Raw genomic sequence first — 26,459 nt, forward strand, 5'->3', positions numbered from 1 at the left:
CCATTGGCATTTGAAATAACTATACCAAAAGTTATAGAAGGAGTAGAGATAGCCTGCCTGGCACTAGGATATTCTGTCAAACATATGCTGTGCATTCCACACGGCCAGGGATTACCACGTAAGGTACTTCTGCATTCTCTATAGCACTCAATGCTAGACTCCTAATTAGTCACCAATAAGTGCTTGTTGACTTGTCTTCTGTAAGAGTGTAACCTGCCTTGATTTCCTAACCCTCCATTTCTCTCAGCTAGAAGTCCTCCTCCTCCCCTGAGCAGCACATTCAAACTTTTATGCCCTTAGTTCTTTTTGAATTGTGACTAGGTTTTTTTCTCCCCTGATGGACACTAAGCCCTTTGGGGACAGAGACATTGCTTGCTCTCTTTCTATTCCTTCCAGTGCCTGGTACATTGTGGATACCAGACACATATTGGTTGGAGGAATACTTGAATGAAGCGATCATTGAAAAGTAAATATGAGAACTGGAAGACTTCCAGTTCCCAACCCTAAAATTGCTTGAGTATCTCTGATAAAATAAATTGAGGTTTATAGTTGTACTTGTAAATACAAGGTGTAAAAACGTAGAAAAATAAGAATCTATGTTCATATGTTTTGTTTCCCTTACAGGAAAATCTTTATAGATCACAAAGTACATGTGTTTTATTCATAATAACTATTACTGACCCTTCACATTCTGGATGTTAGTGCTTCTGATGAAATACACTAGGATATAAACATCTAATTTTTTTCTAAATAGAGCTGCTAATCTTCCAGCAACAATGTTTGTCTCTATTCCTTTTTTCTAAATATTTTGGCTCCTCTTCTTAGAAGACAGATTATTTCTCTTGAGCATTGTAAACTTAGATCTCTGCCTTCCTAGATGCATTTTCATCAAAGTATTTTTCCATGACTTTTATAGTCATGGTGTGCAGGAGTGGAAGGAAGAACACTAACATTTATTCATTGCCTATTAAGTGCCAAATATTGTGTTGGGCCCTTTTATATTTGGTGTCTTGAATCCTCATGAAAGACCCCATGAGTTATGCCCACTTACACGTGAAGAAATTGAAGCTCAGGAAGATTGACTATCTTTCTCATTGTCTTACAACAGATAGTGTAAGCAGCCTTTGTAAAACGTCTTTGTGTTTCTAGATGTATGAGAGGTAATACTGAAATATTTAGCACTTCTGACACATTCCAATCAAACTAGAATTTGCAGATAGGTAACTTTCTTGAGCTTTGGAAAGCAGTTCTGACTGTGATCTACCTAATGGTTTAAGTTTCAGGGTGCCCAGAGAAACAGGATGTCCTGCCCAATGGCAAGCTTCCTTCTGCCTAGAGGACAAGCACCTTCAACGGCACAAATAATCTACATTTCAGGACCATAAAAACAGAAAAAAAAAAAAAAATATATATATATATATATATATATATTCAGAAAACATATGAAATAAACAATATTTCAAACTTTTTGGATTATTTTCACATTGAAGAAGTGGAGGGAGAAGGGAGCTGAATTTATTGAATACTATAATCTGCTTTAAAAGGATGTTCTAGATTTACCAGGTCAATATTTTATACACGGTCAAGTAGGTTTATACAGGCATGGCTCACTTACTATTGCCCACTGCTACACTCTTTTTCACTATGGAGAGAAATCTGTCAAGAAAAATATAATCTTATTTGTGTTTTTATTAACCTCGTCTTTGACCCTGAGGCTAGATACTACCTATGGGTTAAGTGGTGTGACTTCTATATAGACATACTTACAGAAAGCCTGCATTTACAACACTGTGAAAAATTCAGACTTGTACAGACAGGTGAGGTAATAGTTTCAAATACCATTAAACAGGATAGTGTTTTGGAACACATTTTCTTTCTCTCTTTTTAAACAGTATTATTCAGTTATGATTAACATACAATAAACTGCACGTATTTAGTGTCCAATTTGATGTTTTCACATGTGTATACACCCATGAAACTCACCACGATACAGGAAAAAAAACAAAAAGAACATATTTATCATCCTCACAAGTGTCCTAATGCCTCTTTTAATCCTTTCCTCCCCCAGACCCAGGCAGCCACTAATCTTCTTTCTGTCACTATAGATTAGTTTGCATTTCCCATAATTTTATCAAAATGGAAACATACCGTGTGTGTACTCTTTTTTGATCTGACTTCTTTCACTCAACATTATTATTATGGGGTTCATCCATGCTGTTGCATACATAAGTAATTCCTTCCTTTTTATTGCTGAGTAGTATCCTATGCTGAGTATGAATATACCACAGTTTGTTTATCCGTTTATTCATTCATTTACTCATCCTCTTGGTCACCCTGCACTCCACACCAAAATTACTTTCTCTGATTTGCAATTTCTGATTATACCCTTGGCATTTACCCAGGTATAGTGGACACCTGTGATTTTTGACTGTCCTGTATCCCTTCCCTCTTACATCTGTTAATAGCACCCTCCTGTTCCTTGGGCAACTTCATCTTCCCCACTCCACATGGTCAGGTGAGACTCTTCTGATTACAGGGTGGACACATATGACCCAGGCTGGACCAATCCCAGTTCTTCCTTGGAATTTTCTGAAAGAAATTCCTTCCCTTTAGATTAGGAACTGTGAGGGTGTGATCCCAGAGGTGCCAGTGAACTTGAAGAGAAGCCTGAGAGAATGAGGTAGAAACAAACTGAAGCCCAGATGAGAGATGGAGTGACTGTGCTCTGAGGCAGACTTCCTGGATCCAGCTGATGATAAAGCTCACTCATCCCTGCCCTTTTGCATTTTAATTAAGTGGATGCCTGCATCCACTACCCTACTTATGGTAAGAGTAAACCCTCATTTTGTTTTGGGGGGAATCTCTCTTCCCATGCTCTCAGTGCATGGCATCCAGGTGAAGCAAACTCCACCCTGGCTTTAAGGGTGGAGTATATGTGGCCAATCACTCAATTGCCTTGGCCACAGTGACATTCATTGATTCCAGGTGGGCTATTTAGAGTAATGTTTGTGCTACTGGGGATGTTGCTCCGTTTTTTCTGCAGGACTTGAACTGGAAAGTTTAGAGCTACAAATATTGCAGGCATCTTTTTTTTTGTTGTTTTTGCAGGCATCTTTTGACCTAATGGGGGGATAAGCCGAGGCTGCCAAAGGCCGAACCAAAGGAAGGAGAGAAACCAGGTTTTGATGCCATCATGTGGACTTCTTGGATAAGATATCCCTGAAGCCTGTACTACCTCTGGTCTTTGCAGTTATGTAAACAACAAAATTCCCCTTTTATGTAGATTATTTGAATTGCTGTTTATATCACAAAAGAAAAAGTTGTGATACAGGTGTTTTTCATTCATTATTTCATTTAACTCCTACAACCTGGCAGGTACGTTATGATCCTAATTTTACATATAAGGAAACTCTTAGTTAAGTAACCAAAATCTCACAGTGGCAAAGCTAGGACTCCCATGCAATCACTTGATTGCAAAACTCAGGTCCTTTGCAATACTGCTTCAGGGCTAGAACCCTAACCTGCTTAGCCTTGTGCTTTTTTAGCCTTTCTATTACATGAAGTTTAATATTAATTAACATTTGCGGCTTCCTCGTTGCTGAAATAAAGTTACATTTATAAGGCTTAATTCTTCTCTTTCTCCTTTGCCACTGCTTTTTACCTAATTCTTGTCATCTTTTTTCTCTTCCTCGTTTAAAATTTTTCCATTTTCCCAATGTTAAATGCCAAACATGTGCTCTAGTGTCCTCTTCACAGGTCCTATCAACACTAAAATGGTCTCAGGGTCCTATTGGTTTGGGCCAGGCAAAGTTAGTCTACTGAAAAACTTGCCCTTCTGAAGTAATAGCTAAAGACTAGAAAGATCACATCTACAAAGCAGTCTTATAAACTTCTCTAAAAGCTAATCACTGGGCCAAATTTCAAAGATGACAAAACCAAAAGGCAATTGCTGCTACTCCCTTTCTTCTCTCATTCTTTCAAGGATGAAAAAAGGTAAATAATCATTCTGATAAGCCCTTGGGAAAATGGCTAATTGCCACATCTTCCTTCTTAATATGTTTAAGAGGGAAAAACCTTTACTGCCCTAGCTCCCACTTTTCAACAAGGTTTTTTTTTTTAAAGGGGAGGACTTGTTGGGCTTCCCTGGTGGCGCAGTGGTTGGGAATCTGCCTGCCAATGCAGGGAACAGGGGTTCGAGCCCTGGTCTGGGAAGATCCCACATGCCGCGGAGCGACTGGGCCCGTGAGCCACAGTTGCTGAGCCTGCGCGTCTGGAGCCTGTGCTCTGCAACTAGAGAGGCCGTGATAGTGAAGAGGCCCGCGCACCGCGATGAAGAGTGGCCCCCACTTGCCTCAACTAGAGAAAGCCCTCGCACAGAAACGAAGAACCAACACAGCCATAAATGAATGAATGAATAAATAAATAAATAAATAAAAATTAAAAAAAAAAAACGTAGTCAACCTTTAAAAAAAAAAAAGGGGAGGAACTTGTTAAGTCTTAAAGGTGGCTTCATGTTGTGCTTCATTTCTCAGGAAGCTCAAACATTGATTAACAGCACATCCCTGCTTTTTTTTTCAGTAGTCAGACCATCAATTTAGTTAAGAGCAGGTAATATCACAAGGTTTAAGAGAGAAAGAAAGAAAGAAAGAGAGAGGGAGAGAGAGAGAGAAAGAAAGGGAGGAAAGGAGGGAGGGAGGGAGAGACAGAGAGAGAAGGAAGGAAGGAAGGAAGGAAGGAAGGAAGGAAGCAAGCCTATTTAATCCCTTCTTAGTCTCTTAATAGAGGCTTGTGCGGAGCCTTACTGGAATCCTGGAGACTAACACTCTGGAGACCAAAAAAACTAAGCAATTTTGTCAACAACTTCATTTTAAAACGAAATGTTTGAAAACTATGTCTTCCTTAGCTGCCACGACTGAGTTTGGTTTCTGGATTTATTTCCCTTGTAAGGACACCTGACCTCACTTTTCTGAAAACTTTTTATAATGTTGCCTGGACTGTACCAAATATTTTGGATGCTATCTACCAACCCTCTACAGTTAAATGCAGTATTTCAAACACTGAAACTTTGAAAATGTAGATGTAGACAGGGAAGGTGTTTCCCTCCCCAAATTTGTAACTTGTATGTCTATGGAGATATTCTGATAATGATTTTAAATAGATATGACTCTGTAAACTAACCCTTTATAGTTAACTTTTAAAGTGATGGGCTACAACTGTATCACTGTGCATTGGTATCAAGCTGTTCTGCAAATGTTGGAATGGTACAAAATATTTACAAAAAATAAATGTTGGGGTGAGGCTAGCTGTTTTGCTTTCAAAGCAGGTTCAAAAGATCCTTTGAAAATACACTTTTCTCACCTATAGCTTCACTTTTACCAAATGTAAAATTATTTTGCTTAAATGATATTAGGGGAAGATAGTTGATTGCCACCGTTAGCTGATTTGCTTCACTCCTGTTGCAAAAGAATTAGATTTACTGCATGGTTCGGCCTAGCAAAATAGAAAAGTGTGTAGACAAAAAGCTTTTTCCCAATTTGGTAAGTTAACTAATTTCTTAGATAATTTTTTTTTTAATTTTTTATTTATTATTTATTTATTATTTTTATCTTTGGCAGTGTTGGGTCTTCGTTTCTGTGCGAGGGCTTTCTCCAGTTGCGGCAAGTGGGGGCCACTCTTCATCGCGGTGCGCGGGCCTCTCACCATCGCGGCCTCTCTTGTTGCGGAGCACAGGCTCCAGACGCGCAGGCTCAGTAATTGTGGCTCACGGGCCCAGTTGCTCCGCGGCATGTGGGATCTTCCCAGACCAGGGCTCGAACCCGTGTCCCCTGCATTGGCAAGCAGATTCTCAACACTGCGCCACCAGGGAAGCCCCGAGAATTTTTTATAATTATTAATAATTGGAAATGGTCCAAAAATTCATACATGTATAAAATTGTTTTGTAGATAGGTAAAGCTATGTATTGATGTTGTGCAGAGTAGTGGTTTTCAAACTTTCTTGTGCAGTGGAATCCTAGAGGACTTGTTAAAACTGCTTGCTGGGCTCCATCCCAGAGTTTCTGATTCAGCTGGTATCAGGTGGGGCCTGAGAATTTTTATTTCTAAGAAATCCCCAGGTGATACTGCTGCTGCTGGTTTAGGGACCATCGTTTGAGAACCACTGATGTTGAGCAACTGAAAACCAGCTTAAGTGTCTTTTTTTCCATATCTTATCTGGTCATGTTTCACATTTGTTTCCCAGGCTATGTCACTCTCTGAGTGTGAATCACAGCAAAGATTTTCCAGCTCCGTCTCCTTCTACTCTCTCTGTCCAAAGTTCAATGACCTTTAGATTCTCCCCTTCAGGGGCCCGAAAGAAAGTTACTTTTAATCTCGGAACTTCTCAGAGCTTTTAATATGTAAATGTGCATTGTGAATTTCCAAAAGAGATCAAGTAGTTGGATTGATCTTGAGATCCTTGTCAACCCTTTCCCCCCACCAAGTTCTAGGGAATATGTATTAAGCACAGTTTGGGAAATGCTCTAAGTAATTTTATAATTTAACTTTATTTTACCAGGTTAAAAAAAGTCTATATTACAACCTAGGAAAAAGTCCAACATGCCAAAAATATGATGTGTGAATTTTAAATCAATTTTTAAAAGTAATTAAATAAATGCACTCACCCATTATTTTGACTGAATGTGACTTTTCTTTTTTGCAATAAGAACAGATAAAAAGAGATCTACCCTCTTAAATTCTTCAGGTTTCGGTACAGTATCGTTAACTATAGGCACAATGTTGTACAGCAGATCTCTAGAACTTTTTCATCTTGTATAACTGAAACCTTATACCCATTGAAGAGCAACTCCCCATTTCCCCCACCCTCTAGCCCCTGGCAATCCTCCTTCTACTTTCTGCTTCTGAATTTGACTATTTGTCATACTTCATATAAATGGATTCATGAAGTATTTGTCCTTCTGTGATTGGCTAATTTCACTTAGTGTAACGTTCTCCTGATTCATCCATGTGGTAGCATCATTTCCTTCTTTTTTAATGGCTGAATAATATTCCATTGTATGTAAATACCACAATTTCTTTTTTCATGTGATCTTTTCTTGATTGAATCATTTACCAAGTTGATACAAAGAAAGAACCCTTTCAGCCTCTGCTGATAATCAAGCCGTTCCTGACCTCACCACCTATCCTGTCCCTCCCCACCTATCCTGTCTCTCCCCTCAATTTCTTTTCCATTACTGTTTCATTTTCTTCATTAGATTTCTCATGATTATGAGTTATCTTATGAATTCCGTAAGTGAGTTACATGTTTATTGCTTGTTTCTACCACTAGCAAACAGTTCCATGAGGGCTATACCTTGTCAGTCTTGTCCAATTCTGTACCTTCAGTGCCTAGAACGATGCTTGGCACATCAGGAACACTCAGTAAATATTTTTTGATGGAAAGAATAAATAGATCGATACAATCATAATCTAAGTTCTAATTATGAAGTCTTTATTATTGTAATAAAAGATGTAGGAAGAGGAAAAGGTGCTCTTTAGCAGCTTTAGATGAGGCAATTAGAACAATCTTTTCATTTCCAATGGAGTATTTCCAATATGATGATAGAAGGGGGAATTATTAATGTGAAACTCAGGATGCTATTTTGTAAACTCACTTTTATTATGATTTTTAACATTTACTAAGGGTCCAAAAAAAGACATACAATTATCTTTTAAAATAAGAAAAGTATGTGAAAAATACTTGGCATATAAGTAGGTCTTATAAACATATCAACTTCTCTGTCTTTCCAACTTTAAAAGATCTCTGAATGATGCTACTTCTTGCCATATTACAAAGTGCTTTGACTTGGACAAATCTAAAAAGCATCAATTACAGTGTTTTTTGTTTTCTGTTTTTTTTTTTAAAGGAGAGCTTGTTATATATTTGTGTTCTTGTACGAAAAGCAAGTGTTAAATATGTGTAGAGCATAAATATTCCTAACTTATGGATTCTGGTAATTTTAGAGGTACGGGAGAAGTCTGACTGATTGTATGATTGTTGAACATTACAGTAGATACATTCAATTTTGTGCAAGAAAATAAGAGAAGTCATCAGGTATTATTTGTAGGGGGAAAGGATTCACCCAAGAATCCAAGAAGATAATTGTCAGAAGTCCTTAGGACATAATGTGATTTGAAATTACATTAAAAATTTATTGTTTATTTCCAGGTATTACAATGGAAAAATATTCATATCTCACTTCACTAGGCCTTTTACGTGGTTTTAATTTTTTTTTTTTTTCTTGTTTAGGTTGTCTACATCCGGTCTCCATTCTCTTTTTTTTGGTCCTCGCATTATCTCCCTCTAGGGGTTTATGTTTGTGTTTACTTTATGCTTTTATCCTTTTTAGTGGAAAAAAGTGGGTCAGTATTACTTAAGTTTGTCTTCACTTTCACTCCGCTGTTCATTCCTGAATTAGCCTTTAGCCTCTGGGAAAGAAGAAAGTAAAAACATTGACAGAAACTGGGCCAACCTCTCGGGCGGCCCCCCTCCTCCAAGAAAACAAAACCTAACCAACTCTGCAACAGAAGTTCCTTTCTGTTCTCATAGCACCTTCTGTTTCCCTTCACATAAAGCTCAGATTTTTATTACAATTGCTTATGGAGTATTTTCATCCCAGGGAGATTCTCCGTCCTCTGAGGACTTAGTATATTGTCAAGAACATAATATAAAGAAGTTTGTAGTTTAAATGAGTAAATGCTGCCTGTGTGAGTGAATGCTGCCCTGGTACCCACCCAGCCACACACAATAAAGGAGAAAAGTTGCAGCAATCAAGCTCAAGTGTGGGCCCTTTGACATCAACTTTCTAGAGAACCAATAGAGAGCTGCGGCAATGGTATCTAAATTACATAATTATTTGGATAATTTAAGCAACAGTTTTTGTTTTGTCGGGGGTGGTGGAAGATGAAGGGGCTGAACTATTCAGATAATTTCTTCCCCAGTCGCCGTAGACAGGCACTTCCTAACCTTCTCACCCTTACGGGGATCTCTTCCCCTCTCCCACCGCCCTCCAGCCACTCCAGAAGCCGGGCACGGGACACTGAGGCCCTACATCTCGGGGTGGGGGGTTTCCCGGGGATACCCCGCCCCGCCCTCTAGGCCCCGCCCCCCCCGCCGCCGCCGCCGGCAGGGGTCGCGCTGCCTGCGGCGAGCTGCTCAAGAGGGGGTGGGGGAAGCTGCCGCGGCCGGTCGCCTTTCTCCGCTGCTGCTGGTTGGATCATTTCAATAAAAGTGTTTTTTCTCTCTCGCTCGTTCTCCCCGGGGAACAGGCGGAGGCGTCAGTCCGCAGCCGCCGAGTGAAAAAGCGACGCATACGCAGCGAGCGTCTCCTCAGCTTCGCACGGCCCGGCCCCAGAGAAGAAGGAGCCCGTGTCCGGCCGGGCCGCCGCAACCGGGCGTCGGCGCCTCCCTGCCCACCTCACTCCCGCCGCGGCTCCTCCAAGGGGATTAGTGGGCCGCCTGCGCGGCTCGGCAGCCCGGGAGCCATGTTGTCCGGGGGGCTTGACAACGCGTGAGGGACCCGCGGCCCCTCCCGGAGGCTCGGACCCTCGGCGTGAGCTGGAAGGCTGCTGCGGCGGCGGAGGCCTGCGCCTCGGAGGCGCCTCGGGTCTGCCAGCCGCTGGGACCCGGACCTGCATCCGGTCGCCGCGGGCGTCGGAGGAGCCGCTTTCCTTGTGCGCCTCGCCTCGCCAGCTCTCGGGACGCGGCCCCCGCACTTGCTGGTGAGTTGGCGGCTGGCGGCCGCTCGGGGCTTTCCCTGCTGCCCCGCCGACCCTGGGCTGAGAGCGGCCGGAGGGTGCTTGGGACTGGGGGCCGGGGCGGGCGGCTCAGGCCCGGCCGGGAAGTTGAGGAGGGCGGCGCGCGACAAGGGTCGCTTGTGTTTGTCGCCCCTCGGGTCCATCTCGGACCCCGGTCGCCCGGGCATTTCCGGGCGTGGGGTGGGGTGTGAGTGTCTGACGCACGGGCTCCTTCGCGAGAGGCGCCTCCAGCCGCCGCAGCCGCCTCCGCTTTGGTCTCCGGGGGAGGCCGGTCTCCCCGCGAGGCCGAGGAGAGGAGGAGGCAGAAAGTCCCCCGAGACACAAAGGTCCCCTCGGCGGGGGTGGAGCTGCGAGGGCGGGCGGCGCAACCCCGAGGGGAAGGAAGGGGCGCAGGTCCGCGAGAGGTGGGAGAGGAAGCGGCGGTGGCCACCGCGTTTCCAGCTCCTTGGAGACGCCGGGGGTGTGCGTGGGTGGGGAGCGGGAGGAGGAGGAGCCCTAGCGTGAGGAGCCGGCCGAGACAAAGATCAGGGCAGCCTCCCGCTGGCGAGTGACACCCCTGAGTGTGGGTCAGAGCAGAGGTGGAAGGAATGTGGGAAACCCAAAGAACCGATGGGGAGGGGCAGATGGGGCGGGGGGGCTGCCAAGTATTCTCGTCTCCGTCGCAGTTGCTTTTCTCAGGGTTTTTGTGCCCGATGGTTTTGGTCCCCAGTTCAGCTGGATAGCTCCAGATTCGCTCTCTCCCATCACCCTCTCCCTGCCACATTGACTGTCCTGTGGTTTTCCCCTCGTTCTCCCCGTACCTCTCACCCACTCCTTTTCGGGTAAGCAGTATTTTGCCTTCAGCTTGGGGAACGTTTGCTAATGACAGGATGTCTGAGCGTGTTCTGACCCTGAACTGCCTTGAACTCCTCTCTCTTCCTCCCACCCTTTCCTTTCTGGGATCTTATAATGTCACATGGCCATTAACAATTAGCTTTTCTTCTGCAAAAATGGCAAAAGCATTTAGCTGAAATCCCTGGCGCTCCTTCTTTATATTAATGTGCCCACCAGAGACACGTCGTTGGTCATGGATTATCAGCTCTTTACTTATTAGCCAAATTAACTTTTTAGATAAAAAAGTGGCAAATTTTGTTTTGAGTTTTCACTATTCCTAGGGTCAGCAAAGTGTATCCCTGGCAGCCGCTAGACCTTCTGTCACTTATCAGGAAATGCTTGACTTAGACAATTCTTTCCTCCAACTTTGCTGATCCTTTCTTGAGGCTTTGTTGAAGGATTTCTTTTAAAAGGCGCTTGCGTAAGAAGGCTTGAGTAACAAATCTGAGTTACTGTATTTTAGACTTATTTTTTTGACCATTGGACAGAAGAAAATTAATGGGATTTAAGATCTTTGATGCCTTGAGTAAAGGAAAGCCTTTCTTGAAGCTAGAAGTAAGGTTCAGCCACATTTTAAGAAAAAAATTTGCTAGCATTAATATTATTGGTTTTGTTCAGTTCTTTTATGAGATTAAGTAGTTGGTTTATTTAATGTTGAGATGTTGCTTTGTTAATGAAGTCATTTCAGTCTTTGTAATCCTAGCATCTGCATACTTCCATAAACAACGGCTTGGAACAAAAGAAAAAATGTGGCTATATTTAAGGAATATTCTTTTTTTTTTTTATGAGAGAGATTGTTGGAATTAAAAGTGATAACCTTTTTGGTAAATTATCTCATAGGTCAGGAACACTAATAGTTTGAATGCTGGGCTTCAAAGAAAATAACTTAGTCTTTGAATTTAAGCTGTTTTAAAATTACTGTGCAAATATAATTTATTATTGATTCTTTAACAGGGAAAATAAAAACATATTGGAATATGAATGGAAAGAAAAGTAAAGCCTGTTTGATGTTTGGGACATTACTGTTGATGTCATTGTAAGAACAGTCATGTCTTGCTGCTTGTTGCCATTAAAATGTTGACGCTATAAAAATTGTGAAAGGGATTTCAGTTTAGGGATCAGTCTCTGAATTGAGGGACTCCCTCAATTCTTTGTGAAATTAACAGGTCATACCATTAATAATCGATGTTTTATTTATTTATCGAAAGACCATATTGAGGATACACTGATTTTTTTTTTCCACTACGTATTAATTAGTGTCTAATTAGATACCTGAAGTTTTATTCTCACTAGAAGGAAATCTACCAAAAAGTTAACAGATTTCTGGGTGGTGAGACTTACGGATGAATAAAAATACATTTCTTTATTTTTCAAATTTTCACATTACTTTTACAATCAGTAAAAAGAGTATGTGAAGAATTAGTCTTGTTTAAAAGAAAAAAAAGAATTAGTCTTGTTAATATCCTAATTTGCTTGTTACTAAAAGAAGCTTTTATAAAATGTGTAATTTATTCTCATCCTTGGATTCAGGCCCATTAAAGTCACTTTCAATGTGAGGTATTTGAAATAGTGCAGCTTGTCAAATGTACGTTGGTTACCTGAAGTAAAAAAGAGATACATAGTAAGGAAAGATGAAATTAGAATAATTAATTCTAATTAATTAATTAATTCAGTGTATGGTAGCGATCCATTGTGGTAGCTTTGTACACCAGCAGTCTTGTTCTAATAAGTCATTGGTTTTACTGAAATAGAAAAATTAAATTTTATTTTTTCTGTAGTACAAAATAGCTGTGTTGACTAAGATTTTAAAGTATATAAATGTTGATATATTTAGTTTTCAGTTACTTGTTTAGTCCTACGATTATGGTGGAAAGAGATGGCATATAAAATAATTTACTCTATCAAGGCTTTTGTTTTTTCCCTTATTTTCAGCAATATTTTTCTCCTTTTCCTTTATTGTTGAAATAGTACTAACTAAAAAACTGCAAATATTTTATTGTGAACAGTGGAACTATAATGGCTTCTGAGATGGATATTCAAAAGTGAAAATGATGATGTTCCTTAATATAAAAAAATTTTCTATGAACACAAAATTTTTGCGGTGGTATTTTCGTTGTTATTGTCTAATAATACTGAATATTTATAGGGCATTACATTTTGAATCTTTATTACTGTTCTCTAGTCTTAATAAAAATTATAGCATCATGTCATGGCATTCATTTATATAGCTTTTATACTTCCATGATGTGTAATTACAATGAACGTATTGCTGTATTGTAGAAAAGAGACATTATATGTTAAATGCAGCTTATAAAATATTCTTCAGAGTATTTTATCTATTTTAAAAGTTGCCCCCTTTCATACATGTGAAGGAAAAATAGTTTTGAGTTCTTTGAATTTTGAATGTGTAATTTTTGCTTAAACTTTTAAATAGAAAAATTATTTTAAATGCATTTTGTAAACTGTGGCATTTTGCATTTGAAATGATGAAGATAAACAGTAGGTTTATGGCATTTTTATAAGTGCTTTATATAGTATTTGTGAGGTAAAAAACTGCCTACAATAGAAAACTTGGTATAACTTGCGTTCAACCTACAGTGTTGGCAATTTCTTTGACTGGTGATGAGAGGACCTATTAGACTGACTTTTTAAAAAAATGTCTATGAGATATTTACAATATTAAGCCAAAAATTCTTACTGTCACTAGTGAATTCTTTGTCATGATTTTGCTCCCAGGCTTTTTTTTTTTTTTAATTTTTTATTTTGTATTGGAGTATAGCCAATTAACAATGTTGTGATAGTTTCAGGCGCACAGCAAAGGGAGTCAGCCATATATATACATGTATCCATTCTCCCCCAGACTCCGCTCCCATCCTGGCTGCCACATAACATTGAGCAGAGTTGCCTGTACTATACAGTAGGTCCTTCTTGGTTATCCTTTTTAAATATAGCAGTGTGTACATGTCAATCCCAAACTCCCTAACTATCCCTTCCCGTTGTCAGTTACTTTGATATCTGCAAAATATTTGACCTGAAAAGAGGAGTTGCCAAGGACCAGAAAAATGTATTGAATGTATTTGAGTGTCGCTTACCTTTCCTAGCCTGTTTTCCTCTCTCTTTTGGCCAGCTTGGAAAATCAGTAGACGTCTATCCGTAAATCTAACAGGTGGGGTGCCTACTATAAATAATGTTATGTTCTGCAGTAACATATAATATTGAATACGGTATTTAAGCAGTAGATTTATAAATCCATGACATTCTGCAGTAACATATGATATTGAATACTGTATTTAAGGAGGTGGATTTATAAATCCATGACATCGGGATAAGCGAAAATTGTCTTTATTTTGATTTTTTTAATGTGTTAAAATTAGTTCACATTATTTGAGCATGTGTCATAAAAGGGGAGATAGCGCCAGATACATACTGTGTAGATTGCTTCAGTATTGGGGAAAAATTTGCCTTAAGGTAGATAAAATCTATGTCTATATTTATACAGGTATAAGTACTTATTGGTTTCTGGTTTGGTATTGCATATTTTAATTAACTAAAGTGTAATTTTAATCTTTGAAGTTGCACACTTTATATGTGGCTAGGTACCACTGAAAAATGGAAATACCAGACCAAATTGTACATTTTTGTCATTTTTTATATTAAAAACTGATCCTTATATAAATTGCACATTAGTATTGTTATTATCTCTTATTCAGATTTAAAAAACAGAACATGTTATTGACTTGACCTAAGGGTAGTCCATTAAAGTGAAAAACAATGAAAGAAGGTTTGCTTTCTTTTGTTTGCGGTAAGAGTTTAAAAAAAAAAAAGATTTTGTTAACCTTTTAATAACACATTTTTAAAAATAAATTTATTTATTTTACTTTATTTTTGACTGCGTTGGGTCCTTGCTGAGCACGGGCTTTCTCTAGTTTCAGCGAGCGGGGGCCACCCCTCGCCACAGTGCACTGGCCTCTCATTGTGGTGGCCTCTCTTGTGGAGCACGGGCTCTGGGTGCGCGGGCTCAGTAGTAGTGGCTCGCGGGCTCTAGAGCACAGGCCCAGCAGTTGTGGCGCACAGACCTAATCGCTCCGCGGCATGTGGTATCCTCCCAGACCAGGGCTGGAACTCGTGTCCCTCGCATTGGCAGGCGGATTCCCAACTACTGTGCCACCAGGGAAGCCCTAATAGCACATTCTTGTTAGTGTAAATACTTTCAAGAATACTCTAAATTTTGTATGTATATTTGTAAACAATCGGAAAAGGACCCAAGAATAATTTTTCTTTCACTATATTCGTTACTAACTCACTTTGGTCTTACCATATATTTAATCCTGCTATTTTTACAATTGATGGTTAATATTTGTTATTAGTGTGTGTTAATGTTAAATGATATAAACAAAAGTTGGTTAAAATTGGTATTAATACTTGTGAAAAATTATCAGGTAACAACACTGAAGCTCTTACTCCAAATTTAGAGGCATTATCCTTTAAATTAATTAATACATATTTTTAAGTATTTTATAAAATAAACTTTTGAAGTATAATATACTTCCAGGTTTTAATGTTTTAATTACTGATTTGTATTGCTATTTCTGGTGAGAAGGAAGCTTTTTGTTGATTTTTGAAGTAAGTTTTGGATTCCTTAAGCAGACATTAGTCCCTTGAGCCCATCTTACTGAATTATTTTTAAGAAATGATCTTTTATCTATGGCTTTATTATACTTAATAAATATGATTTTTCAGTTAATTCAGAGATGTAATCAGTAAGTACTTTTAAAGCTTTTGTCATGTCCTCAGCATTGTGTTAGTCATTGTACGTTATAAAAATATACTTTAATGGGTGAAATAATGGCAACATTGGTTTTCTGCAATGTTCTGTCCTTGGCCCCTCTTCTCATGTTTTCCATGATCCCTGGGCATTCTCATCCGTATTTAGTGCTTTGTTCTTATCACCTATATGCTGATGATCTCCATATCTTTATTTCTAATCCAGACCTCTTTTTCTGAGTTCTTTTCTGGCTGTCTCCCAGATATTATTGCCTCTTAGCGCTCCCTTACCAGAGCTGAACTCTTTTATTACCCCCTACCTCCATTCCCAGCCACAGTGAATGCACCACCATCAGCCTAGTCACTTAAGCCAAAACCTTTGGCAGCTTCTGATGTTGTTCTGTTATGCTCTTCTCCCTCTAGTCCAGTCAGTCACACCCAATCTTGTTAATTTTATTTCCTAAACATCTTTTAGATTTATCTTTTTCTGTTGCCACTTTCACATGTCAGGATTTTGGAATGCCTCATCTGAGTTACTACTTCCAATTTTACCCTATTTTAATCTAACAATTATTCATTCTTACTTTATATATATGTCTTTTTTTGAAGTATAGTTGATTTACAATATTGTGTTAGTTTCAGGTGTACAGTGAAGTGATTCAATTATATATATACTTTTTTTTTTTTAATTTATTTATTTATTTTTGGCTGTGTTGGGTCTTCGTTTCTGTGCGAGGGCTTTCTCCAGTTGCGGTGAGTGGGGGCCACTCTTCATCACGGTGCGCGGGCCTCTCACTGTCACGGCCTCTCCCGTTGCGGAGCACAGGCTCCAGATGCGCAGGCTCAGTAGTTGTGGCTCACGGGCTTAGTTGCTCCGCAGCATGTGGGATCTTCCCAGACCAGGGCTCGAACCCGTGTCCCCTGCATTGGCAGGCAGATTCTTAACCACTGCGCCACCAGGGAAGCCCCTATATATATACTTTTTAAGATTCTTTTCCATTATAGGTTATTACAGATATTGAATATAGTTCCCTGTGCTATACAGTAAATCCTTGTTGTTTATCTCTTTTATATATAGTAGTGTGTATCTGTTAATCCCATACTCCTAATTTATCTACCCCCCCTTTCCTCTTTGGTAACCATAAGTTTGTTTTTTTATGTCTGAATCTGCTTCTGTTTTATAAATAAATTGTATTATTTTTTAGATTCCACACATAAGTGCTACAAAAGAATATTGGTCTTTTCTCTGACTGACTTCACTCAGTGTGATAATCTCTAGGTCCATCCATGTTGCTGCAAATGGCAATATTTCATTCTTTTTTATGGTTGAGTAATATTCCATTGTATATATATATACCACATCTTCTTTATTCATTCATCTGTTGATGGTTTGTGTCTGTCTTTTTATCCCTCTGTTCTTCTTTCCATCCATCCATCCATCCATCTGTGCATCCATGTCTGAAGTGCATGCCTGCTCTGTACCATCACTGTGGTCAGTGCTAGAATACAAAGATGAGGAAACTGGTGTGTTGATATTACAGTGCTGTGACAGTTGGAGAGAAATTCTCGTTTTTGTGGACAAATGTCACTTCCTCTGAAGTCTTCTTTGATCCATTCTGACAGAGTTATGGTGATTCTGCTATAGCATTTATGTCTACTATAGTACTTAATACATTGTATTGTATTGTAATTAATTATTTACAAATCCTCTACCCTTTTGTCTGGCTTTGTGCTGCAGAGGGAGCATGCTTTTTAAATTTTGGTATTTCCCCCATATTATGTATTGTTTAATTGAGTGAATGAAGTGATGGAATTAGGAGAAACAACACTGAATTAGTAAGTTAGGGTCAGATTAGTTATGGCCTAGAAAGGGTCAAGAATTAATTTTGATATACTAGAAAATAAAAAGCCATTAAAAGTTTTGAGTGTTGGTGCTACATGTAGGCCATGTAGGCTATGTTTGTATGAGAGTAATTTGGATGCAGTTGGTAGGCCAATTTGGAGGGGCAATAATTTGGTATTACTGGGCCTTTTTAATTACACATGAGCTGTACTAACTTGTTAGTGAAAATGGAGAGAAAAGGGATGTAATCTTCAAAGATTGTTATCTTTTAGACAAATTAGAATCTAAAATTACAATATATGTAAACAAAATATCTATTTCTAAAGGTCTAAAAACATTGGTCAGTATCAAGAGTAAGATTTGGATGAAATTTCATCCTTAATGAAATCCAGCTGTTTAACTGTATAGTACTAGACTTAAATTCATTAAAATAAAATACAGAATTGCACTCAGAACAGTGCATTTAATGTCATTCCTGTTACCCTGATAGTTACGTATACAGTTGACCAGGAGATATGTTTTCATTGGAATTACTGTAATTAAATAAAAACTGCTTTATGGTCTACTTTTAAAATTAAAGACATTTTATTTAGGTTTTTATTAAAATTGAGTTTTAAATTATATCTCTGATATAGTAAGTGTGTGATAAAAACTAGATTCACTTGAGAAATCAGATTTATTTGAGAAATCAGATAATAATGCTTCCCCAAGTAATAACTGATAACTATGTGATCTTGAGCTAGTTACTTAAACTCTTAAGGGTCAGTTTCTTCTATAAAATTGGGAATGACAGAACCTACTTCTTAGGGTTGTAGAAATTAAATGATATGTATAAAGCACTTTGCAAAGTACCTTGCACCTAGTGAGCACTCACAGTTAGCAATTATTTTTATTACTCTGTATTATAGCGGGAAAGACTTGGTTATGGTACTAGAATTGTTTTGCACATCCATTCCTTCAGGTTGATGAATGTCTAAATAAGTGGTTCACAAGGACAATTGAATCAAAATCATCTCTGGCTTTTTAAACCGAACATACCTCCTGGATGTTCTAATATGCCTCTCCCACTGAATTTGAGAATCAGTGTGTTAGTGAGTTAGTGTTACTAATGGGTGTATGTTGTACCCTTTAGGTATATTGGCAGGAAGGGAATAGTATAGACTAGTGGACTAAATAATTTAGGATATTCATTGTTGTTTCTTATCTAATGATCATTAGGGATAAAACTGTCGTAATCTTCCCGATGAACACATTGATAAGCTTTTCCTTAGGGCCAGCCAAATTTTTCGTGTAACCATTTGCCCTGTTGCCCTTCTTCAGGCTTGTGCTATACCATTTCTTTGACATCTTAACAGTCTAGGCAATATTTGCTTTCCTTCTTAATGATTTTTGTGTGTGACTCAGGTTTTCTGAACTCAAAATAGAATAACAGGTAATAACAACTTATCCATCAAGAGAAGAAACTGGTTTGTTTTTTTCCTTTGTCATAAAATCTGCGTAGATGTTTACTGTTTATTATTATGTTTTTGTTTATTATCTTATGTTCTTATAGGTCAGTGGCCTTAACCTGAGCTTCAGAAGCACTCTTGTTGATTTAAAAAAAAAAAAAAAAGCTAGAAGCGTGTGTGTGTGTGTGTGTGTGTGTGTGTGTGTGTGTGTGTGTAAAATCTCAAGCTCTGTCCCAGAGCAACTGAATTGGATACTCTGGGTTTGGGTTTTTTTTTTTTTTTAAAACATTCCAAGTAATTCTTGAGTTTTAGAGTCATTGTTCTAGGATTTAAATTTAAAGGCAAAATGATTAAAACTTGCATCATTCCATCTTATTTTTTCTCCCTTTTTATTCTATTTTGGATTTGCTAGTTTAATCGTGTTTGGGGGGAAGTTTTCTTAAGTTGATGTATAAAAGTCTTCTGTTCCACCTATTTTATTTACTTTTCCCTTTAGTGAATGTTTTTGTCTTGCTTTTTTAGTTTGTTTTGTTAAAAGGTAAACTGAGGCACATTAAAATTTTCAACTTTATTTGAGCATACATTGATTTGAATCAGGCGGAGCCAAGCCAAAGGTGGTTAGGAGTGCTCCACCAACAGGAGCTAGGGTGGAGGTTTTCATAGAGAAGACATGGAAGCAAGCAAGGAAATTATTTGATTGGCTATAGCTTAAGAGGTTACCTTATTTAGGAAAGCCTAGTTGGTTGGTTGTGATTGGTGGTTCTTAAGTTTCATTTCCTCAGATTCAAGTGTATTGAGTGTAGCTTAGGTTTTGGTTTGTTTACTGCCACCTCAGTCTAATGCCCTTCTTGTTTATTTACTTTAGTTTCTTATCAGTGTCTTACTGTTTTCTGTCTTTATGGTCTCAATTATTATGTTTTAAAAATTATCTTTCAAATATAAGAAAATAAAATAATGTAGAAAATAGACTATAATCTAAATTTCCAGTGGGTCTTTTTGCAAATGTATGTAAATGTATTTTATTTTGGAGGTTTTTCCATATCTAAAGATCTTCCTTTATTTTTAATAGTTGTAGTACTTCTGTTGGATATATGATCACTCAGTCCTGTGTGGATCCTTGGGTTGTTTCCTATTCTTTTGCTGTTACTTTGCCAAATGAACAACATATATATATATAACATTTGCATAAGCAAATGCGTGATTTAGATTCCAAGAACAAGGATTTCCCTGAAATTCATATGTTGAAACCTAATCCCCAGTGTAATGGTATTTGGAGGTGGGACCTTTGGGAGGTGCTTATGCCATGAGGGTGGAGCCCTCATGAATAGACCTAAGAGAGATCCCTTTCCCTTTCTCCTGTGTGAGGACACAGTGAGAAGGCAGTCTGTGAACTAGAAAGTGGGCTCTCACCAAATACTGAATCTGCAGTGGCCTTGATCTTGGACTTCCCAGCCTATAGAACTGTGAGAAATAAATGTCTGTTGTTTATAAGCCACCTAGTCTAAGGTATTTTGTTATAGCAGGCCCAACAGACTGAGAGAGTTAACTTCAGCAATCATAAATTACGTCGATAGTATGATGTGATGAGAATAGCACTTCACCTCTATGGTCTTCCTCCCCCAAAATTATAACCCCAGTCTAATCATGAGAAAAACAGACAAATCTCAGTTGAGGGATATTGTACAAAACAGCTGAGCAGTACACTTCAAAACTGTCAAGGTCATCTAAAACAGGGAAAGTCTGAGAAACTCACAGCCAAAAGGAGCCTCAGAAGATGATGATACTGTAATGTGGTATATACTCCATGGGATCCTGGAACAGAAAAAGGACATTAGATAAAAACTAATGAAATCTAAATAAAGGAATGACTTTAGTTAAATATATCAGTTTTCGGTCAATAATTGTGACAAATGTACCATACTAATATAAGATCTTAATAGCAGAAACTAGGTGTGTGGTGTAGGGAAACTACTATCTTTGAAATTTTTCTGTAAATCTAAAACTATTATAAAATAAAACATTTATTTAAAAAAAAAGATAGGTGCTTCTGTAATTGTTAGCTATAGCCAAATTACCATTTTTTACTTCTACCTGAATGTATGAGAGGCTTGTTTTCTTATAGCCTCACCAGCTGAATGTGTTGTCAAACTTCTGGAATTTTGTCGGTTTGATAGATGAGAACTGGTGTAACTCAGACTATTGTGTTTCTCTCATTATGAATGACATAGAGTATTTTTTTTACATGTTCAATTGGCATTTTACTTATTTTCCCTTTCTGTGAACTCTCATGTTCTTTATTTTTCTATTTGGTTGCTGGCCTTTTTTTCTTGATTTCAGGATTTCTCTATAGGGAGATGAGCCCTTTATTTGTGATATGGGTTGCAAATATATATGTTCAGATTCTTTGATATTTTTTCACGCAAGTTTTTTCCTTTTTTATATGGTAATTTTTTTTTTATGTTTCTGGATTTTGAAATATAGTTGGAAAAGTCTTCACCACTCCAAGATTATAAAGGAATTCATCCAAATTTTCTTGCAGTACTTGTGGTTTCCTTTTTTACACTTAGATCTTAAAATTTGAATTCTTCAATTCCTCCCAATAATTGAGGCATTTTAAATGCTTAACCTTTTCTTTCAAATTACTCCTGTGTAAGCATGCCTGTGGTCTTATAGGTACCTTAAATGATTTATAGTAGAAGAAATGTTTATACATTTACTTTTGGTGGATATGAAGTTTCAACTTTCTAGAAAATGTATTAAGCATTTCATTGTATCTTAATTCCAAATCATGGTTTAAAAATAATTTTAAGGTAATGAAGACTCCTTTAAAGTTTGTTTTCACTGTTATACTGTAGTATATTTAGCAGTATTTTTTCTTCTAGATTATTAGCATTGTGGATTATTCATATATTAGTTTAGTTTTTTCCCCATCCTGTTTCTCCTAAGATTACGATTTAGATTATTAAACCCCTCTGTGATTTGTCTTCCATCTTCCTTAGAACTCCTCACTGGTTTTATGGCCCCTTTGATATTAGTAATCTCTTTCTTTGGTATTATTTAGAAATTTGGTAGGCCAGTTAGCTGTTTTAACTCATTAAGAAACTGGAAGCAATAGTGTCAGCAGATGTTGCCTAACGTAGGGTGCTGATTTCTTATAACGTTTTATAAAGGTTTCATATTTTCCTTGCACTACTTGTGATGAAACTATTATTGCTGAACTGAATCTTAAGACATTTGAGAAACTATCTGATAGTGCTGTGGAATGTTGGCTCCTAGAAAATACTACCCAAAGTAACGTGGTGAGTTTATTGCTTATGGTAGTAAAGGAGAACACCAGCTTTCCTGAGTTGGTAGGATCTGCTGGGGGAAGAGGGGTATGTGTATGGGTGAAAAGAAGAGCAAAGTTAGGAGGGAGAGTGAAGTTGGGATATTTATTGAGGATTTGGAATCTTTAATGCAGGTATTTCAATGCAGGAGCTTGATTAGAATTAGTAGGGATCATGTAATAGTTTAGGATTGATAGACGTAGCAAAGCAAGGGTTTTAAGGTGAGATTTTTTCAGAGTCTTGGAAAGTGAACAGTCATTTGCTGCTATTTATTGAAAAGTTGAATAGTCTGATGTTGGTTTATATGGGGTTTTGGGGAAGTTCCTGGAATGAACAATGAAGTTATTTGCAATTCTTATCTGCCTGGGCAAGAGTTTCCTGGAATAGTGAAGTCTTGTTGTTGAAGACAGCTGAATAGTGATGCTAATGTAGACTGTAAAGTCTGGGTGCAGATGGTTTTAGTTCTCAGTGCCCATTCAGAACCACAATAAGTTTGAAAATGTATTTATAAAAAGTCTAATTCTTAGGCCCATCTACAAAGACAACACATTCTGTTGGTGAGGGGTTTGACATTGAAATTTTTTCCCCTGAGGAATGAAGCCTAACTTTGACAATTAATGTGTCTGAGACACCAAAGTAGGTAGTTGGATATATGCTTCTGCAACTCAGAAAAGAGAGAAAAGGATCAGAGATGGAAATTTGGGAGTTACTGTTTAGATTGAACTTGTGTGCCTAGATGAGTTTGCCTTAGGAGGAAACATAGTAAGAAGAAAACTACTTGGACCTTAATAGTGCTTAATGGCTATACTGGGTGTGTGTGTGTGTGTGTGTGTGAGAGAGAGAGAGAGAAGGGAGGGAGGGAATACATTCGAAAAAAACCAGGATATTGTTTTGTGATCTCTGGAGGTGTGGCAGTACACAAAAGCTTTTTGTGCCTAAATGGAGGAAGATCTATTGGCCCCAGTGATGAATTTTCACTCAACAGTTCTGTGAATGTACGAAATATAGACTGTTCACAGAACTATTTGTTCTGTCATGATATTCTTCACATAAGAATTTCCTAGTGGGCAATTCTGTTTGCAGGGTAGTTATTTGAAATTAAGAATATTTTCTTAGAAGTAATTTTACCATCTTGCTCCCACATGACCCCATAGAAGTTATTTAATCTCTCATTTTGACTGTGATTGAGGAAAGGAGGTCATTAGTATGTAGCCTGCAATTTTGTATACAGTACGTATGTTTGCTGTTCATAACTTGGGAGGAAGTTACATTTGTTGAATGCCTACTATGTGCTAGACACAATATATATACAATCTAATCTATATCTCACATTCTTTTGAGGTAGTTGTTAATTCCCTTCTTCAAAGAGGAAACTAAGGTTGGCTTTCTCAGTGTTCTACTTCTCACTCTCCCCAGTGTCTGTATGAAGGAAAAAGGATTTGAACCTGTGTTAGGCTTACTCTCACTTTCTGCTACACCAAGTGGACTTCCTGTATACTATACACCCTTCATCAACCAGTGCCAAACATGTATGTAATTAACATTTTACCACAGGTATTAATTAAATGTAGGAATATTATACCGCTCAGCTTTTGAGATCAAGACTGAAAGAATAGGTAGTAAGCAATAACAAAGCAAAGAAGAGAGGATCGAGGCCTTTATTATACTCAAGCTGTGATTAACTAGAATCCGAATTTTTAATTCCAGTTAAGGGAGATACTCAGGTATTGTCAGAATTCCGGTTAATTTCAGGTATTACTGTTTAAAAATATTTTTCTGTATCCTCATAGGTAACCTTTCTTCGAACCTTTCTTTTTTTTTTTTGCGTTTTTCTTAAAAGGTACATTTTACTTTCTTTTTTCTTCAATTGTGTTAATCTAATTTAGTGCTTTGCTTTTCTTATTTCTAGTATGCAAAGATTTCCTCAATAAGTAGAATTAGTAGAATGAAAGATGCTAGAGATAAATACGAAAACTTTTGGAAAATACCAAAGTTGTAGCTGTGGAGTTTAATCAGGTACAGATTGTCTTCTTAATCTTTTGATTGAAATCTTACACCCTGGCCTCTACTATAGATCTTATAAAGTAAATTAGTGTACTTGTGAATTGGCTTGTTATGCTCCCTCCCTCTTAGGATTGGTATGTGAGCAGTTTCTAATTTTCCATTTAGCAAGTAATGTGGTGTAGAGGGTTAAGTTTTTGGTTTTTTTGTTTGTTTTGTTTTTCTCCTCCAAAATCGCAAGAAGGCTTTTCTGAAGGTGATGATAGTTTTTAAAAATTTGAGATCAACTGATACATGATTCAGCCTTTAGGAAGATCCCTTTTGAGCGTATTTCCTATATCTTCAAAACTAACTGACCACTTTTAAGAGGTTTTTTTTTCCCCCTAAACAGCCCTTCCTTCCCCAAAGAAAAACTTTACCAGAAGGTCGAAGAATGCTGGCATTTTTAATGTTGTTGCTGAGGAAAGTTGGCCACTATCCAGTAGAATCTGTCTTATGAAAGCTTTAATAAAGTGTTTTTTAAAAATGTGATAAATATTATTGTGTCACAAGTTACAGAATGACAGAATAGCACATTCAGTTATGTAGTTCAGATGTTTATTGGAGAGAAAGGCTAGAAAGTTGCCTACACACTTTGTTTTTTTTAAACATCAGAAACAAGTTCATATTTATCTTATGCCAAGTATGCTAAGAACATTCTGAGTGAAACCTACATGGATATTTAGAAAGTAGGAGAGGGCTTCCCTGGTGGCACAGTGGTTGAAAGTCTGCCTGCTAATGCAGGGGACACGGGTTCGAGCCCTGGTCTGGGAAGATCCCACATGCCGCGGAGCAACTAGGCCCGTGAGCCACAATTACTGAGCCTGCGCGTCTGGAGCCTGTGCTCCGCAACAAGAGAGGCCGCGATAGTGAGAGGCCCGCGCACCGCGATGAAGAGTGGCCCCCGGTTGCCGCCAACTAGAGAAAGCCCTCGCACAGAAACGAAGACCCAACACAGCCAAAAATAAATATATAAATAATTTTAAAAAAAAGAAAAGAAAAAGAATTAAAAAAAAAAAGAAAGTAGGAGATTTTGTGAAATTTGTACTTTGACAACATATAAAGACAATACATAATTTTTTATTTGGTAATTGAAAAATATGTTGTCTGATATATTATTATTTTTGAAGGAAATTGAAGTTTTATTCTTATAGTAGCCATAAGAATGTGACCTTTTAAATATCTAAACATATATTTTACATAATTCTTCTAAAATGCTTTTAAAATTTCCTGCTGTTGGAGTTAGGAGGTGGTTGAAAGAGTGAATGATTAGCTGAGCCTTACAGGATGTCTCTTTACATTAGTGAGGTCATTATGTGTCACCATGTGGTGAAGTCTGACCTTTTCAGTTTTATGGTTTGACATTCCTTCAGTTTATTTTGAGGTGATGTGGTATTACAGAATCTTTTATGTAATTTAGGTATAAAGTATAGTGTTAATTTAGAAATGTACAATGAAGTAATCTGGATTGATAAAACAAATTTTTTTTTTTTTTTTGATATGAGTGTTGTGATGAGGGTAGGGAGGAACAAAAAGATTTTTTAAAATGTTTCTGTTGTTAAGGAATTTGTAATATGGTGAAACTCAGGAACTTTCCATTTACATAGCCCACTTATCCTGGTGAGTAAATCAGTTTAGAAGACCAGATTTTAGATCTGAGGATTGGTTGAGCATAGCTTTTTAGATAAGTGGCTTTTCAACCTTTTTGGTCTCAGGTCAAAAAAATTCTTTAATTTTTACATTAATTTTAACATCTATGTACTTAAAAATAACAAGCATTACAAATTAACATAAATATTTTAAAATGAAAAAGAACTATTAAAAAAATGGTGAGAAGGGTAGCATTGTTTTATATATTTGCAAATCTCTTTAATGTCTGTCTCAATAGAAGACAGCTGGCTTCTCACAACTTCTGTATTTCAGTCTGTTGCAGTATTCTGTGAAATGTAGTCTGGAAAACTCCACTTTATACTCGTGAAAGAAAAGTAAAAAAGGCAATTAAGTTTTTAGTATTATTATAAAAATAGTTTTGACCTGAGGAACCCCCCACCCCCACCTTTAAAGATTCCACAGACTACACTTGGAGAACCTCTGCTTTAGAGCAAAATGGAATTGGATCCTAATCCTGCCCTTGATCATCCTCTCTCAATTGGATATTCTTAGGGGCTCTGTCTATTAAGCTGTAGTAACTCACTGAATTCTCTTTCTCAAATCTATTCCTGGCTGTCTTCTTCTATGAATAGCCTTGGAGCTGTAGGCTTTGATTCTTATATTCCCTTCCCTCTTTTGGAAATGACAAGGCTTACTAGCTATATGATCTTGGGCAGATTCATTAACATTTTTGAGTCTGTTTTTCTCATTTGCGAAACTGGG

The 26,459-nt window shown here is 37.8% G+C and overlaps 1 protein-coding gene across 4 annotated transcripts in view; it reads left to right on the plus strand.

Annotated features, from left to right (window-relative positions):
• Window positions 1–26,459, plus strand: part of CDK17 (cyclin dependent kinase 17) — a 119,172-nt gene that overhangs the window by 5,040 nt on the left and 87,673 nt on the right. Inside the window, exon 1 of one of the 4 annotated variants that reach the window (XM_057556381.1) lies at window positions 9,206–9,756. The exons of 1 other annotated variant lie outside the window; for it this stretch is intronic. The gene's annotated coding sequence lies outside the window, so the exon portion shown is untranslated. Of the gene's footprint in view, window positions 1–9,205; window positions 9,757–10,496; window positions 10,614–26,459 lie in introns of those variants that run through there. 2 more of the 4 variants (XM_057556382.1, XM_057556383.1) reach the window with 2 other exon arrangements.

This window comes from Balaenoptera acutorostrata, chromosome 11, assembly GCF_949987535.1.
Source record: "Balaenoptera acutorostrata chromosome 11, mBalAcu1.1, whole genome shotgun sequence".
Lineage (NCBI taxonomy): Eukaryota > Metazoa > Chordata > Mammalia > Artiodactyla > Balaenopteridae > Balaenoptera > Balaenoptera acutorostrata.